Source organism: Convolutriloba macropyga, chromosome 11, assembly GCF_964194025.1.
Source record: "Convolutriloba macropyga chromosome 11, txConMacr16.3, whole genome shotgun sequence".
NCBI lineage: Eukaryota > Metazoa > Xenacoelomorpha > Acoela > Convolutidae > Convolutriloba > Convolutriloba macropyga.
Genome location: NC_134478.1, coordinates 54937033 through 54948557, shown reverse-complemented (window position 1 = coordinate 54948557; position 11525 = coordinate 54937033).

Below are 11525 nucleotides of genomic sequence, written 5' to 3'. Positions count from 1 at the left end.
CTCTAACCCCTCACACACACACGCACACACACACACGCACACACACACACACACACACACACACACACACACACACACACACACGCACACACACACACACACACACACACACACACAAACACCCACCCACCCACACACACGCACAAACACTTACACACACACACACACACAAACACACACGCACACATCACACACAAACCGCACACGCGCACACACATACACACACACAAATACACACACGCACCCACACACTAACACACAGACACATTCACACGCACACACACATACACAAACACACACCCACAAACACGCACGCACGTACACACACACGCACGCACACACACACAGACAGACACAAACGTACACATTTACACCCCCTCCATACACACACGCACACACACGCACTCACACACAAAGCACACCACACACTCACACACACCACCCACACCGTACAGCACACACTGTTAGACTACAAATTTATTTAACTGTTTCCATCGTTAGACTACGAGTTAATCACCACTCTTTTATCGCCACTGTTTACTTAATAACAGTGGCGATAAAAGAGTGTGATAAACTCGTAGTTTAATGCTGAAGTGTTTTTCCAGTGTCGATCGGGCATTAAAGTTTATTACACTGGCAGTTTACTCAACTGCTATTATCGCAACAGGTGTTAAATAAAGTGATGTACTTGTAGTCTAATCAAGAAGCAGGCTTCGTAGAGCTAATTGCGCGTTAACGTGTTATTCCATTGGCAAGATATGCAACTATCGTTACCGCAACAAGACTTGATAAAAAACCCGTCCACCCACCCACCCCCCCCCCCCCAAAGTGAGATGGGAACAAATATTCATTAATACTTTACCTGGTACAAACTGATCGATGGTTCTAGGCGTGTCAAAAAACATGTTAGAAGAGCATTTGAATTTGAAGTTTGATGCAACTTATTTCGACGTAAATCTACAGATACTAGCGATCGAAACGAAAGATCAAGTAAATTTGAATAAACAACTATAATAGAATAGCAAAGAATAGAATAAACTGACATATCTACCTATAATCACAACCAGCACTATTGGGAAAAGGGCGAGAGACAGAGCGAGAAAAGAGAGGACAAGATTAAGAGTATCTTATTAAAAATAAAACACTTCTCCATTTGAAACAGAATGCAGTCGTCGTATTATGCAATCACCCTATTTCATTTTCAACAAAAAAGTGCCCAGCACAGAAATTGCATCAATCCATCGGGTGCCAGAAGTCTTATGAGAAATAACTTTATATAATAAATTCGTTTTAGGTTAGTACTCAAGTACAATTTACATTACAAATTTCGGAACTTTTCCGTTTGTGCCCCCCCCCCCCAGCTTGGTAGGTGCATATTATTTGATCCCCCCACCCCAGACGAACGTGCGATATTTTTAGATAGTGATTTACTATGTAATGGCACGTGCTCAGCAATTGGGGGAACATAGCGTTCTGGGGTGGGGCACAAACGGAAAGGATTCCAAACTTCATCAGCCCATTTTGAGGAGCACCAAACCGAGTGGCCTTTTAAGGCTTATCGCCTGTTTTAAATCACCACTGAGTATTTTTGAAAATCCACAATTTGATAGGATCTTTTGGAGCATCGCCGATCTTTTGGAGCCTTAGTTGGTTTTGTCAATACAAAAGGATTGTCTCGTAAAAAGTTATTTTGCATAATAATAATTTTACAGTACTTAATCGCCCTACCAGAGGGGAGATTGTTTGAATCATTGTCACTTGATGAGTGGGAATATTGATAAATTTAACGTAAATTTTTTCTCACCCAATAGGCGGGGAGAAAATAAACGAAGATTGAAGTACAAAAGATTGAAGTACAAAAAAAACACTGAATTCCGATCCACATCAACGAGTACAATTGATATTAGTCCGGCAGTGTAATTATTTAAATGGATTTATTATTTCTATATTATAACAGAAAACTTGAGTTAAATTCAAATTATGTCGCATATCTCACAATAAAAATTAATTAAATTTATAAAGTCAAACCAACCAGTAAACAGTAGTTCTAATTCATTTTCCAAATTTAAAGTCACGCCATGTTGAACAAGTAACCTTCCACAAAAAAGGGTTCCTTTTGTAAGCTGAGGAGAAGAAAGTTCTAAGTTGCTTGGGGAACCTTTTTTTGTCTTGTTTGATTTTAATTTCGCTGGGTAGTTCATTCCAATCTAATATCGCTAATCTAACAAACGAGTTTTGCCTTTTGATAGAGAAAAATTTTTGGTCCCAGAACAATTTTTTTGTCCTTATAGACTCATGAAGATTCCAGGTGATTAAAGGACGTCCCGATGTTGGTGAAAAAGCAGGTCGTAACTGTTTTTTTATTTTCCAAAAGTATTGTAATCTTTTTGTTTTTAAAAAGAGTTTTACGGGTAGTATATTCCGACTGCATTTAATATCTTGAACAGATTCAAATTTCTGTCTAAAAAAGGTTGCCCGTAATGACCAGTTAAGCTGTTTCTCAAGAGACATTATTAACTTTTGCTCAATTGCGTGAATGATAACCGCTGAGTAGTGCAAGTGACTTAATACTAGCGCATTTAGGACAAGTATCAAAAATTTTTGTGGAATTGATTTTCTAATAGCATAAATTGTTTTTATTCCTCGGGCCATTTTTCGTAAGATATGTTTCACTTCCTCTTGAAACGTTAAATTGCTGTCTATGTGAGCCCCTAAATATTTTACTTCAGGTTTCTCGTCTATTGGAATTGAATCTAAAATTATCTGTTCACTGAAATCTTTTCTTTTGCTTTTACCAAATATCATGAATTCAAATTTAGAGGTATTAACTGTGAGGTAATGTTCATGAAAAAATCGAATAAGTTTGTTTGCATTTTGCTCTAACTTGATTTTGCTTTGGTCAATGGAGGTATCAAAAGTTCAAATAACGGTATCGTCAGCATATTGTATGAGTTCAGTTTCATTGTCAACTCTTGTTGCCATGTCATTAACGTACAGATTAAATAGGAGCGGACCAAGTACTGTTCCTTGTGGTACACCTCTATGAAGCATTAGTTCATCTGATATGCAATCTTGTAGTACAACAGATTGGCGGCGGTTTGTAACGAAACTTCTTAAGAGATTTTTTGAGTTCTCATCAAAACCTAAGTTGCCTAACTTGATATCCAAAATGTCATAATTGATAGAATCAAAAACTTTTGATAGGTCAAGAAATGCTGCTGTGACAAAATTGTTAATGTCAGTTTTGTTTCTGATAAATTCTGTGCAAAATAATAGGGAATCGATGGTAGAAAACTTTTTCCTAAAACCATATTGATTTTTACTTAGTAATTTGTTGTCGTGAAGGTACTGACAAATTTGATCCCTCAAGATGGTTTCAATGATCTTAGAAAGGCATGGGGTAATGGAAATTGGGCGATAGTTATTAGGTTCCTCAGGGTCATCTTTCTTGTATAGTGGTACAACATGTGCTCGTTTAAGCTCATTGGGGAAGCAAGATAATTTGATGCAGTAGTTCACAAGGAAATTTAAATGAGGAACAATGACAGAGCTTGAGTCTTTAATAGCCCATGCAGGAATGTTTGATGGTCCAATCGGTTTATTTCTCCCCAGTGCCCTAATTGCGTCATGACAGTCTTTTTCCGTTACATAGTGAAAGCTAAAAGTTTTTTGTTTAGGATTGCCTGTCCCCGAAGTCTGTAGTGGATGCTGAGGGCCTTGGAATTTCCCAAGTGTAGAGAAACGATAGTTCAACAGGTTAGCAATTTTTTTGTCTGGGTTACATAATCACCAAATAATTACATAATCACCAATAAAACGGATGGAAATTGGAAAGAGGTCAATCGTATGTAACGTCTTTAGCCTCTTAAAAAAACTCCTAAGTGCTCCCTAATAAATTGTTTGTTGTTTATCTGTGTGACCCAAATTTGATGACCAAACTGATTTAAATTAATCAGATGAGGTTTCAATAAAAAACTTTGTCTCCCTATGAGTGATAACGAACGCACAATCTGCCACAAATTAAGCCCATTTGGGTGGGTTTACAAGCTTTTTCTTTCAAAACCCAATATTGTGAGTTCATTGACTCAAATAGAAAACCGAATTGGGCGAGTCCATCAGCAGCTATATTGATACTAACCCTGCTGTTGGGGGATTTAAATTATCATTAAAAAACTCATTTAGTTATCAAAACTAATTTGATGAAGATTAATAATAATGAATTTTCCTATAACCAAGTAAGTTGACAATTTGAAGTATCTCTCCTTTAGCAATATTGATAGCTAGGAAATTAACCCCTGAAGAACACCATTATATCCCACCAATGTTACTCTAGCACTCAGCGAAATGTTAATATCCGACGAGATCAAGATATTTTTTCATAAGATTGTGTCTCGAATCTAAGGCTTATTTTTATACTGATAGTGAGATATGTAGCCTAACGAAAGGTGGCAGTACCTCATGCAATTAATACAAACCTTTGTTCTTTTTCTATACAATACTTAAAAAAGACATTATAATACTTACTTAAAAATTGAGAACATCGAATCAAGCCGAAAAAAATCATCCTGCAATTATTACTGAGACAAATGTGCATAGACTAAAAATTGCAGAAAACAATTGCATTTACCAGATTGAGATCTGACACGTCGCCCTGAATTTGGATAACGTCGCCCCGTTTTTATAACCAACCTAAACTAATCGATTTTTGCGATTGCTCCTTTCTGTATATTTGCTTTATCGCCGTTTGCGATAGTGTTCTATGATCCTAATTACTTACTTTACTTGAAGTCTAAAACAGCATCTGCTTTTTCTATCTGCGGTCTCTCTGACAAAGTTGTCACCACCAAAGTTGTCAAACCTTTTTTCACTTTATTAAAAAACTTCTAGAATCTATTACCGGGACTTTTAATACCCCGTGAACTGTTATGCAATTAAAAACAAGGCGGCTCGTTAATGTGCGTTCGCACATGATGTTCCGACCCGAGCTCATCTACATTTTTGACTAAATTGTCAACCAAATGAAGAGATAACAAAAATAGATGTTTGAGTTTAAAACAATCGCTACACAACCTATCTACTAATTGAATTACATAATGCCATGACTCATTACAGCGCCAACGTGATCTGACATTAAAGAGATTACGCGACAGATAAAAAAACAACAAAATTAGCAAAAACAAAAATTTCACGGCAAAAACGGAATATCTAAATTGAAAAGCACCTAGTAACAACCTCAAAAAGCAGTCAGATAAAATCTTAACTACACAAGTTTACTTTTTCCTAACTATACAGCAGAAGTTTTCTTAATGAGACTAGGTAAAAAGCCGACAAAAAGAACGAACAGTGAGGCGAAACTTATAAATTAATCAACAATTTTTGCACCAAGAAAATTCAAAAATCTTAAAAATCATTAGCTTTTAACTAAATAATCCTTGATAAATCACTGAAAAATTATTACAGAACCAAAAAGACCTGTCTTTGGTTAGACTAAGCCATAGATACGAGCACGAAAGAAAATCAAAAAATAACAAAAGATTTGCGAAAACACAAACTCTTGCTACCATTAAAATCAGTAGCTATCATCTGAATATTGAGTATTTTTATTTCAATTGTTATTTCTAATTAAGCTGAAGGATTTGCACTGAGAGATTAAATAAATTTACTTGGGCCACATTTTAAAACCATCGGGATCTGTTATTACGCCATTGTTCTGAGAGAAGAGAAAAAGAAACACAAAAATAGGCCACTCAATAAACGTTCAGAAAAACGCATATTGTCCAACAAACAAAATAGAAGTGGGAAATAATTTCAACAGATATGTTATTTCTTAAAATACAAGAAACTGGATGGGACCTCTCATTGATGAAAATATGTTACAATTTGACGAAAAGAACAACAAAAACTGAAAAGTTGGAAAAAAATTTCAAAATGTTTATCATAAACTTTAAGACTATTCCCTATAAACTGACTACTTCGGGTAACATCAATAATTCAATCCTCAATTACAAGCCTATGAGACCTGTCATCAATTTACGGCTACCTAAAGAACAAAAACAGCAAATTCAAGAGAAAATTGAGCGAGAAAAGTGTCGAAGGCATGAAAAAAATGAACTTTTCACTGAAAACTTTTCTATTTTCTATTATTTTTTAAGAGCAATGGGATTTGTGTTTTTTTATCAACATAATTTCAAAAAATCAACAAATATGAGCAAATACATTAGAACCACGAAATTTTCGAGAAAACACGTATTATCAACGCCATTAAATTCATTAGCTTTCAACGGAAGCCAGTAAATACGCTAAATTAGGCCTCGATGGGAAAACGAGTATGTTTGGCTATCATATTTCATCAATAAGACCTTACAACAAGTTATTGACTATGAAAACAACAACAGAGACAGGCAAAAACCAAAAATTCAGTTGAAAATGCCAGAAGAAAATGTTAAAGTAACTACACTCGTAAACTCTTCTCTGAAAACTTTATCTATGATCCGTTGAACTTCTTCCCTAAACCAATGGAGACTCAGCAGTAGGATGATGTGATAAGATTTCAAAAGGATCCGAAAATAAAATAAAGTACCCAAAAATTTGAAAAAAATTAAGAAATCTCGTGGCCTTGAAGATTTAAAACTAATGGGTAGAAGATAAAACCGCTAACCAGATTAATTTTGCCTGCGGAAGAACTGAGAGGGATTCTATTAGTACTCACATTGACCAAGATCACAATAAGTCTTATGACTGAAAACAATAACAAAAACAGGCAAAAACGAAAATTCAGTAGAAAAGTGCGAGAAGTGTCGAAGACAATTAAACCATTAGCTTTTCCCTGAAAGACTTATCTGTGATGCACCGAACGTCCTCTCTAAGCCAATGGGGCTAGAATTATTTTTTGATAATGTGTAAAACGTTTGGATAATGTGATAAGAGTTCAAAAGTAACCAATAATACAAAAATATCCAAAAAAAAGTAAAAAAAAAGAATTGAAATCTTGTGTCATTGAAGTCATATAACCAATAGTTAGAAGATAAAACCGCTAACCAGATTAATTCTGGTTGCAGTAGAAAGCAAGTGGGTCCTGTCAATACTGACACTGACTAACAGTTCACGAAACAGTTTAAGATTTGTTAGTTCAAAAAAATTTTTCGAAAAATTATTCCAAAATTCTTAACAGCTATTAATTTCAATAGCTTTCAACGAAAGTCAAAAAATACGCTCAAAGATGCCCCATGGGAGTACATTTATGTTGGCAATGCATAGGTAATCAATAAGATATCACAATAAGTGTTATGACTATTAAAACAACAACAAAAACAGGCAAAAACCAAAAATTCAAAAGAAAAGTACGAGGTGTCGAAGCCATTTAAACAATAAATATTTCTATGAAATTTTTATCTTTGATCCACTGAACATCTTCTGTAAGCTAATGGGAGATATCAATATTTGGATAATGTGATAAGATTTCAAAAGCAACCAATAATACAAAAATATCCAAAATTTTTAAAAATTTTTTGAAACCTTGTGTCATTGAAGTCATATAACCAATAGTAAGAAGCTAAAATCGCTAACCAGATTAAATTTGGTTGCAGTAGGAAGGAGGAGGGTGCTGTCACCCCTGTACTGACTTACAGTTCACGATAATAAGTTTATGATTCTTTAATGTTCAAAAAAATCGAAAAATTATATTTTAAGTCTTAACAGCCATTAGCTGTCCCCTCAAAGCACTAGATATGTTCACTTAATGCTCATTATGGAACATATTAGACTGTTAGTCAAAGAATGGGATGGGACTCCAAAAAATTAGTGAAACCTCAAAAAGAAACAAAATTTCATTTAAAATTACGAAAACTCAGAATCGAAGCCAAAAAAACATGAGCAATTCCTTGAAAACGATGATTTTTAATCATTGGGCTTCATTTGAATGTAAAGGAGGTTTTTCATTAATAGAACCTCAATATAAAAAGTGATTTGTCTCTAGGTGACTTAAAAGAAGCAAAAAGAGAAAAAAATTTTATTAAAAGAGCTCTCAAATAGAATTCGAATTTTTTTTTTGATAGTGAACTTCCCTATGAGACCAGAACTCGTATTTTTATCGCCTTTAGTCTATTAGGAACACAAAAATGGTTCATTTTTGGCGTGAAATTTAATTTTGAAATACTATTTTCATAGAAAATATTTTAATTTTGAGAAAAATTACACTATAAGTGAACAAATATCCCGTGTTCACACAAAACTTCAATCCTCGATAACTCCTCGAAAAAAAAACGAAAATCAAAAAATCTTTTTAATTTTGAATTCTACGCTGGACCAGCTTTTTAATGATACCACTCACATTTCTCTACGACGAATATATCGATCGGCCAAAATTGACTGAAAAACAAAAACCGTTTGAGTATATAGTTCCTCCCCCCCACAAGTGGGGTCGAAACAATTATACGATGCAGTAGTTTTCAATGTTTTTTGTTTGCTAAAATTCGGGCTAAGCTGTAGTATTAAGAGCTGTAAATTAGAACGGATAATTAATCCCGTACATAGATGGAACATATTTAGAGGCGTTATTCACCACCGGTTAGTCGGTACCGCTACGCGCTAAAGGAATTCGTTCTCTAAGAATTTGCGCATCGAAATTCAACATAAAAAGAATGCTCATCTCCACTCTAGGCCTGGCATAAGTATAATTTCTTCTTAACCTCTCCTTTAATATTATACTTTAAAAATTACTGTTTGGTGCTTCAAACTAATCCAATAGTTTTCTAATTATCATTCTCACCGGAAATCTTCCGTTCATTTGCCTGGAATTAATACCAAGTTGAAAACAACCGACTAACGTGGGGTGAATTGCTCTCAAACGACCGGTCAACGGTTGGCTTTGGTAATAGCTCGCTTGGGCTTAGGGATGCATTAGGGGGGCATGAGAGGAGTGGCGGGGGGGGGGGGGGTGAGGTCCAGCGCACTTAGAGACTAGTAAGGCGCAGGCTTCAAGAGCGCTGCTCGGCCACTTAATGCCTTCTGAGCGCTACCTGTTTATCCCGTTTTCGAGGACGAAAAATCAAATGGATCACACAAAAAACCAGTAAAGCAAAATCGCACAAAAACAACCACAAGACTAATATAATTGCTACAAACTCGGTTTGAGATCAATTTAAAAACGAAACACCTTTATATATCCAAAAGAGACCTGCTGTAAGTATTGCAAAAGCAGGAATAAACAATCAACGACAAAAATTCAAAATATTTTCTTCAAGTAAAATGCAAAAATTAAAAACAGAGGGAAAATGTGCAAAACACGGATTTTTTCTGATAAGCCAGACTTTTTGCAATTTTCAGATTCCGAAAAAATTTTTATGAAATGCAACTCAAATAGTTGGTACAACCTAGCGCACTACAGAAAACAAGGGGAAAACAGTTATTCCACCTCTACGAAACCACGAAAACTAGAATTTTGAGAAAACTATTTTTTGAAAAAACGTACAGAAAAATTTCCGTCCATTGGACCAACTATAGAAAAAATCTGCTTCATTTTGCACTGAGAGACGTCTACTAGCAATCAATTTAGAGAGAGATTTAAATAACATAAACCGACAAATGTCGGAAGAATTGCTCTTGAACGACAGGCGAGGCAATTTAATTCATCAGGGTCTCCAGCCTAGATCAATTTTTCTTTATGGGTGCCAAAAAAACTCTTACCCCACCGGGATTCGAAACACTGACCTCTCGCTACGTGGCCACCCTCACTAACCACTGCGCTACAAGTCAGTTAATTCTGCTACGCCGCAACCGATTTTATATTAGCAACTTCGGAGCACTAGAGCTCACTCAAAAATGATGAACAAAAGCGTGAAAAAGTCACTTGAGAAGTCAAAGAATGGTCTAGAAGAAAAGCGCAAAATTTTCAAGCGAAAGATTTGCATAAAAAAGACACAATAATTGCTATGAACTGCGTTCAAGAGCAATTAATAAGCTGTTTTCGGAGAAAAAAGAGGACAGAATTCTCCTGACTACGGAATGACGAAACATTTTGGAATTCCACGGCACTTTCACGTTAAATGTTATGCAAATACTTGTCCCGTTGAGGCATCACCATCAAAGGCCGGAAACACTTAAAATTGGCATATCCATGAGAACTCTAATTTCGAAGAATACCGAGAGAAGACTTTTTATACTCATGGCTTTAACTGAAGGCTATTGTATCAAAAATCTGATTCTTTTCCAACTGAGACACGTCTATTAAATTTGAATATTAGGTTCTGAGGGCCAAATGTTTAAGATAAGGGACCGCCCTAAAAATGTCTCCTGAAAACAGTTTCGTTGAATTGCATACTTCGGTGAGAATATTAAGGCTCTAAGAGAGCTGCTCGGCCATTTAATGCCCTACGAGCAAGATCAGGTTTTTGATACAGAAAATCGCATAAAATGACCAGATGACTATAATTAACACAGACCTCGTTTGAATTCAATTAATTAATAAATTTTATTTAATGTATAAGCAAAGGTATAGTCTATTTAGTTAACAGAACCACTTTTAGGCCGATCTAAAGCACAAGGCTAAAAAAAGTGTTGCAACTTGTCAACTACAAGACCGATATTTTCATATCGTCCTTTAAAACATTTTTCGATTCAAGTAATGAAACCATAACCGAGCAGCAATTATTACTTCTTAGACCGAATTTCATGCTGACGACGACTGCATATGAATTGAAGGATTTGAGGGTTTTGCGGTTAGAGGTAAATTGAAACAAGATGCCTGATTGTTGATTGTGTATAATTTAGAAACTGAAAAATCATAACTGATTTATAAACTAAGAAGAGTTAAGCGAAGACTCAACTGAAACAACTCAAAAACAATCCATCAATTAGTTCCTTCTTTCCACTATTAATAACATAGCACACTAAAGCAAATTACTTACATGGTAAGTTATAAAAAATCTCTTGCTATAAAAATTTTGGCAGTTATCATTGCATATCGCATTTATGCATGCAATTTCCCTGGCCAAAATTACTCGCTGCAAAGGGCAATTTTCGCCGATTTATAGTGGAAAGAATGACAAAAATAGGAATAGCAAATTGTGCATTATTCTTCAATCCAAATTATGGTGAAGCAAAACAATTTTGGGCGACGATGACGTCACTCCTAAGCATCAGTGTGATCAAACCTGAGCCTCAACCTCTCCAAATCCAAAACACCGGAAAACAATTCCAAAATAATGTGTATATGATAACCCCCCCCCCCCCCCCCTCCCGTCCACTTTCCATCAACATTACGCCTCAAAACGTACACTTTTCTCTCAAAAAATTTGATCGAAATGACATAAATGAAAGAATTGTAAATTTGTAAAGCCTAATTTGTAAACAATTGCAAACAGGCCCTTGCCTTGACTGACTAGATCCGGATTAAGAAGACAAATTGCAAAATAAAACCTACCGATATTATGGCTCTTCAGCTTCTTGGTTTTTAAATAGGGTCATAGGGAAAAAAGCAAAGAAATTCGAGAAATCAATTTTCAGCCTGACTGAAGCAGTTGCCCACG